We start from the raw sequence: 6,711 nt of genomic DNA on the forward strand, positions 1-6,711 counted from the left end.
GATGCATGAATAGCTAAGACGTACTCATGGTCCTAGATGGAGTTACTGAAGGAAGAGATGCTAAAACTCGGCTTAAAATGGCTGACTACGCCATCGGGCTACCATAAGCAATAATAACAACAACCTTTTAATAAGAATTTGCCATGAATCCACAGGTGTAGCAAAAAGACCATACACTTTTAATAAGAAAGGCGAAAACTCATCCTCTTCCTATAATTTTCAAAAAATTGTTGCTATCTATAATCATATGACTATCAAGATTTCAGATTATAGGAAACATTACTTTTTTCTAGATCTCCAATTTACAACTTTTTTTGTAAAGATGAAATAAATAATTTGTGTAAATAATTTATTTAAATAAATGTGTAAAATAAAACATTTCATTACATACAAGATTAATTATAGATAGGATAACAATGGAACCAGTAGATCACTTCATATCTCTTTTACAGTGAAAATAAAAGTCAACGAAACGAGGATTACATTAAATGTTTTTATCTGCAAGTTATTTTCAAATATTGCATTCCCACTTTGTGGTTCTCCTGCCTGTACATCGAAAAAGTGGTGTTTAGCACATTCGAACCTATTTTAGGTACAGCGCAGCGTTATCTTTTTTACTAAAGTGAGTCTCAAAATTGAGTAAACATCTAAACGTGTTACGCATGTTTTTACTTAACAAGCTAAATTTTGCTATAAGGAAATCGTGTTTTTTACTGTTTATACTATTTTGTACTCCTCTTCCAATGCGTAAAAAAAAAAAAAAAGAATTAAGAAATCGAATTTATTTTTTAAAGCCGAATAAATATGGCACTTGATGAAAAACTACATTACAAAATTGAGTATACATCGTTATTAATTTCCATAAAAATAGCAAATTATTATTTATTCGCATATTCTTTTGCCTGGATCACAGCTCGCAATTTTTTAGGCATGAATTCCACCACCGTTTTTGTTGTTTGAACCGAAAATTTTGCCTACTCTTCGCTTAAGACTTACTTTGAATTCGGTTTTGTCGCATCAAGTTCATGGACTGAGTTTTCCAACTGAGCCTACAAATTTTCTATGACATTTAGGTCTAGAGATTGGGGCCTAGTATGTAGCTGCTGCTTGCAGTGGTTCAACAAATAATTGATTATTTTTCACCGTATGTTTTGGGTCATTATCTTGCTGGAAGACGAAGTTTGACCTAAGTCCTACTTTGTCGGCTCTTTTTATGTAAATTATTCGTTAAGATGTCAAGATACATCATTCTGTTCATAATGCTAGTAATGAATACAAGTTCTTTTACTTCTTATGTTTCCATAGAGCCCAAACGAGGATGGATCCACTTCCATACTTAAACATCTTTACAGTATTCTTAGAATCTAGGTCTTTCTCAAGTTCCCCCCTCACTTTATATTGTCTTTTGCTTCCGTACAGATTGAATTTGCTCTAATCTGAGAACAGAATAATATTCCAGAACGATTCCGATTTTAAAATATTATTATTATAATTTACTTTTTTTTTCCTATTGAAGTTAGAAATGAGTGATTTTCTGATTAGAAATTTTCTTATTATCGTGAAATCCTGTATTATGAAGAACACGTCTAACAATTTCAGCTGAAAGGCTTCTTCCAATTTCTGAAGACATCGACGATGCAGGTTTTGGGGCGCTTAACTTCAGATTTTTCTTTACTGAAAGTATAATCTTCCTCTTTGCAGTAGTGCTTAAAATTTCCTTACGCCTTCTTCCTGGAATATTGGCCAAAGATCCAGATTTTTGATACTTCTGAATTACTTTTTTGAACACAAAAATGGCTTTTCCCAAATAACGACGCAATTTTTCGAAGAGATTTTCCATCTTTTGACCATTTGCTGACTAAACAACGTTCCTTTTCTCCAATTTTCCTCTTAGAGCTCATTTTACGAGATTTTAAAATTGAAAAACACTAATTACATTCATGAAAAACCATTATGACGTTTATATTCTTCATGCACATTTGTAATAATACTTCTTCTTACAACGTTATTTCTAAGAAACTTACAAATTTGTTAAGAGTATACTCAATTTTGTGACATAGTTTTTCGGCGAAGTTTCATATCCATTACTTTTATGAATAAAAGAATGTTAGAAACTAATTTTTTTTTTTTTTTTTTTTTTTGTTCACATAGCAAGAGAGACAGAGCAATAGTATCGACACTGAAAAACTCTATTATTTCGAAGTAAATTTTAGATTTTTATTCATTAAATATTTCAAACTTTTGAAATCTATACTTAATTTTGGGACCCACAGTGTTTGCTATACCTAAGAATAGGAAAGTAAATACCGGACACCCACTTTGTGGTTCCCTTAACCGTACATCGAAAAAGTGGCGTTTAGCATATTCGAACCTTTATCTTATGCTTAAACATGAACATTCAAACAACGTTATCTTTTTAACCCAATTTTCGGAAAAAACTTTCGCATTAAGGAAAGAAACACAATATATTTCTTTTTACAAAAGTAAATAGTGCTCTATGCCTTTATGATTGCCTTGGAATTTTGCATAAAAACTTATTAAAGAAGTTTAAATAAATACGAAAGTTTTTCACTAAAAATGCGTCGCTTAAGATATTGCATGAAAAATGCATAAATGAAAAATAAACAAGCTAAAATCTAGATTTCCCATGAATGTGCTTATTAATATATTCGGACAAGAAAAACGTATAAATGTTTGTATAAATATATTTTATTTAAGACGAGAAATCAGTTTTTGAATTTGATTTTGTCTGTTTTCTTTTTTAAGCATATGTGTTTATTTTTTTCTCAAAACAACTGCAAGCTTGAATATTCATAAAATGACTATTTTTTTGCTCAATTTCCATTATTGAGTTTTTCCATCGTCAGCTATTAATTTATTCTATTAACAATTTTTTTATATATATAAATCAGCATTGTACTAAGAAACCTTCGATCCAAAAGCCAATAAATGTTTTGAAGCATTTGGAGTTACAAAATGTTTGATGATAAACATGGCAGAAAAAAAAAAGCATTCTATTTCACACTTATTACGTTAAACATGAAATCTGAATAAGTTAGGTGCGAATTCCTTCAACAAGTTGGATAAGTTTTTTTATAATAGTTAATAAGTTACCATATTATATATATATTTAATTTTTGTTGTCAAATGTAATCGATAATATTTTATTAGTGAAATAATTATAATCTATGAAATAAGATTGTGAAGAAAAACGATATTGTACAAATAAATAAATCTAGTTTTCATATAAACACATTTTACTTACTTCATTGTTCCATGCTGATTTCGTATCATTTGTTTACAACAATGCAATTCTTTTAAGCATGAATATACTTCCAAGGATTAGTCCGGAAATAGTTTGATTTAAACCATTAACTAGATTTCACTCAATGTATAATCTTGATAAAATAAAACCTAGTATATAAAAAAAACCGTGCAAATTTATTATTGATATAGAAGAGACTGAACAAAAAAAAAAAAAAAAAAAAAAGTGCTATTTTTCTTAATAGCATATTAACATTTGTATAAGGGAAAAACGAGGTATAAAGACGTGGTGTCTGATACGTGCATCGAATTACTGAACTTTTTAATACTTACATCTGAAATTAAGTGAAACTGTTACGTCATTTAAAGGACTAAAATTATTTGGTAAAGCCTCAACATCTCAAGTGACCATATGTTATTACAGACATTAGGATAAGAATAAATATCCCAAATAAGACGTGTTATCTAATTTGAAGGTCAATTGTGATTGTTTGTGATTTAAATAAACAATTTCTTCTAGCCATTTCCCATTCGAAAAGATTAAATATTTTTGAAAATGAAACTCTTTAACCGCTTATACTATAGATATATCTGATACGTGCATTGAATGACTGAATTTTTAATATCTAAATATGAAATTAGTAAAAGTATTACGTCATTTAAAACGCTAAAATCATTTGGTAAAACCTCAACATCTCAAGTGACCTTATGTTATCATAGGGATTGGAATAACAATAAATATCCCAAATAAGACGTGCCTTCTAATTTGAAGGTCAAATAAATTAGTAGGAGATGTTAATTTCGTGCTGACGGGGTTTAGTTCAGTTATATTAACGTCCCGTTTTAAAGCAACACTGGGACTATTTTGGGACGCATGTGTTTTGCAGATATTTTGATAAATAGACATTAAATGTTTTTTTCTGCAAAATAGAAATAGAATGAGGAAAATAGAAGCAAAATTGATAAAAAATCAAGAGCATTCTACGCCTTTAGCAGAGTGATTGCTTAATTCGGCAAAGTTAAATGCTCAGATTCAGAAGATATTTGGAGTCGGATTTGCTTGTGAAAAAAACGGAAGGGCATTAAGAATGTATTCCAAGAATTCGACAAATGTTAAAGCTGTCACAAATTTTGATACAGCGATGAACCTCATAGACTAAGGGAAAAGTTACTTTATAGACTTCAGGAATAATGTCAATCGAGAGACTTTAGAAATGGCTCAAACATATGTCTGCTTTCCCGGACACTACAAATTGGATGCTTAATAGCTTTGATGTTTCAAGAGCATCGACTGAAATCATTCAGTTTCAGAGCAATATAATGACAGTCTACAAGAATTGAAAGGGCATATCTAGCTCTAACGTTATTCTAAATATTCAGGGTGGCTATAGTTATTGAAAATCTAATTAGAAACAAAGCTGTAGATTTTTCTGTTTTTCAGGTAAGAAGCCTCAGTCCTTTTTTGCAAGATCCGATACTTGCGCAATATTATAAATATATTTAGTTTAAATAGCATTAAAAAGTTTAAAACTATAAATAGCAACATAATATTTATTTATAAGACAAAGCAATTAGTTTTTAAAAATTAATATGATGTACAACACACTGCAACACAGATAAGTGTTACAACAAGCTCTCTAAAGTATATAAAAAAAAAATCATAACACAGGTTTGTCTTGGCAACAGAAGACTTGTCATCTACACAAAAAAAGGATGAAGAACGACAATATGCAAAAATATATCTCGTCTACCTAAGAGGTTCTGAATATTATCATAATGTATTTAAATGAAAATTGACATAAATGAAATAAATTTTGTCTAATACCAAGTCAGCATTATTCTGTGAAATAAAATTCAATATTGATACGTTGCTGCCATGCTTTTACGCTAATGATTCGGATCATTTACCTAGTTAGATTACATTTTTTTCGGCATTCTCTTAATTGTAATGGATAAATAGATTCAGAAGCGAGTTATGCGACAGCTGGCGCTCTGAAAAAGATAACCGTCTACCCTTTTTTCAGTAACCCTAAACTGTGCCATTCGCATAAGATGCAATCCACTGCATCTTTTTACAAATCCTTTTTTTTTCCATTCCCCGATGAGCCATAAAGACAAGACAAGAGTACAGAACAATTTATTGCCAAAAACTATGTAAAAATATGGTTATTTTTTCGATATAATTGCTATGCACATTCGTTACATCAATGGACTCGATCTCTTCTCTGAAGAACATTGCCGTCAGTGATGCGAGATTGACTTTAACCCTTTGCGATCAATGACGTCACTTGGCGCACTGATAACAAAAGGTAAACCTCCCGATTATTCTGGAGTTGTTTCAGTTTTCTTTATAAGAAAAAATATGAGGCAGATTATTTAGGCAATTATCCTCCAAAATCACAATTTTGGCATGGTGGTCGATAAGCTAGTTGGCCAGCTTTCCAGCATCTTTCATTTCTTTCGAACCATGAGATCAACTTAATGAATAAAATCTTCTGTTGCATTCGATTTGTATTCTTTTCTCTCTTTATTAAGAAATCTTAAGAGCTAATTCATTTTAATCTCTTCTCTTAACTGAAGAATTAATTAGAATGCCAAAGCTTCCGGATTTTCAACGTTAATGCCCATCTCATATCACTGGTGGCAACATTCTTCAGAGAGAAGAGGAAACCAGGTTCACCTATATAAAAAATTCTTTACGGCAATTAAGTTAAAAAGAAACTATGCTTATTGATATTTTTTTTTTGGTAATAAATTCATTTTGTTCTCGATTGTCTTTTCTTTTGGCACATCGGAAATTAGGATGGGGAAAAAAGCTGTGGCCCCTTCATATTTATTGTCAATTTAAATAATCATTGACAACAGATTACAATGGGTTTTAATCAGAAGAATAGTTGGTTTCATAATAAACTTTAGTTCGATCTTCAGTACACTAAAAGCCTCACGTGATTGATTCAGGATAAGCCTTGCGAGAATTCTAATGTTATAAATTTATTGAGAGTGGAGGGTGTTTTTCAGTTCAAGTGTTTTTATTACGATAGATTTTGTTTCAAGTGAAAAAATTACTTGATACAACATTTTATTGCTGAAGATAAAATTAAATGTGTTGCCACATTTAAATTTCTTTTTATTTCTGAATGGTTACGAACACTTACTGATACACAAAAATATTACTTTTATTTTTAACGACTGATATGATCCAAATTCAAGGAATAAAGTTTATCAATGTCTATCAAAATTCAAAAGAATCAGAGTCATGAAGCATTATTGAAAAATGATGTAGTTTCAGAAATATTACATTTATACGTATAGAGAGAGAATATTCAAGATCACAGTATGTAAAAATATATGAGCAATTTAATCATTGGTGCTGGGTACTTTAAGAAAGTTCAGGTTTATAGATGCATTTTGTACACCAGATGTTAATGTCCTACATTGTTTGTCGAA

This window comes from Argiope bruennichi, chromosome 8 (assembly GCF_947563725.1).
Source record: "Argiope bruennichi chromosome 8, qqArgBrue1.1, whole genome shotgun sequence".
NCBI classification, from domain to species: domain Eukaryota; kingdom Metazoa; phylum Arthropoda; class Arachnida; order Araneae; family Araneidae; genus Argiope; species Argiope bruennichi.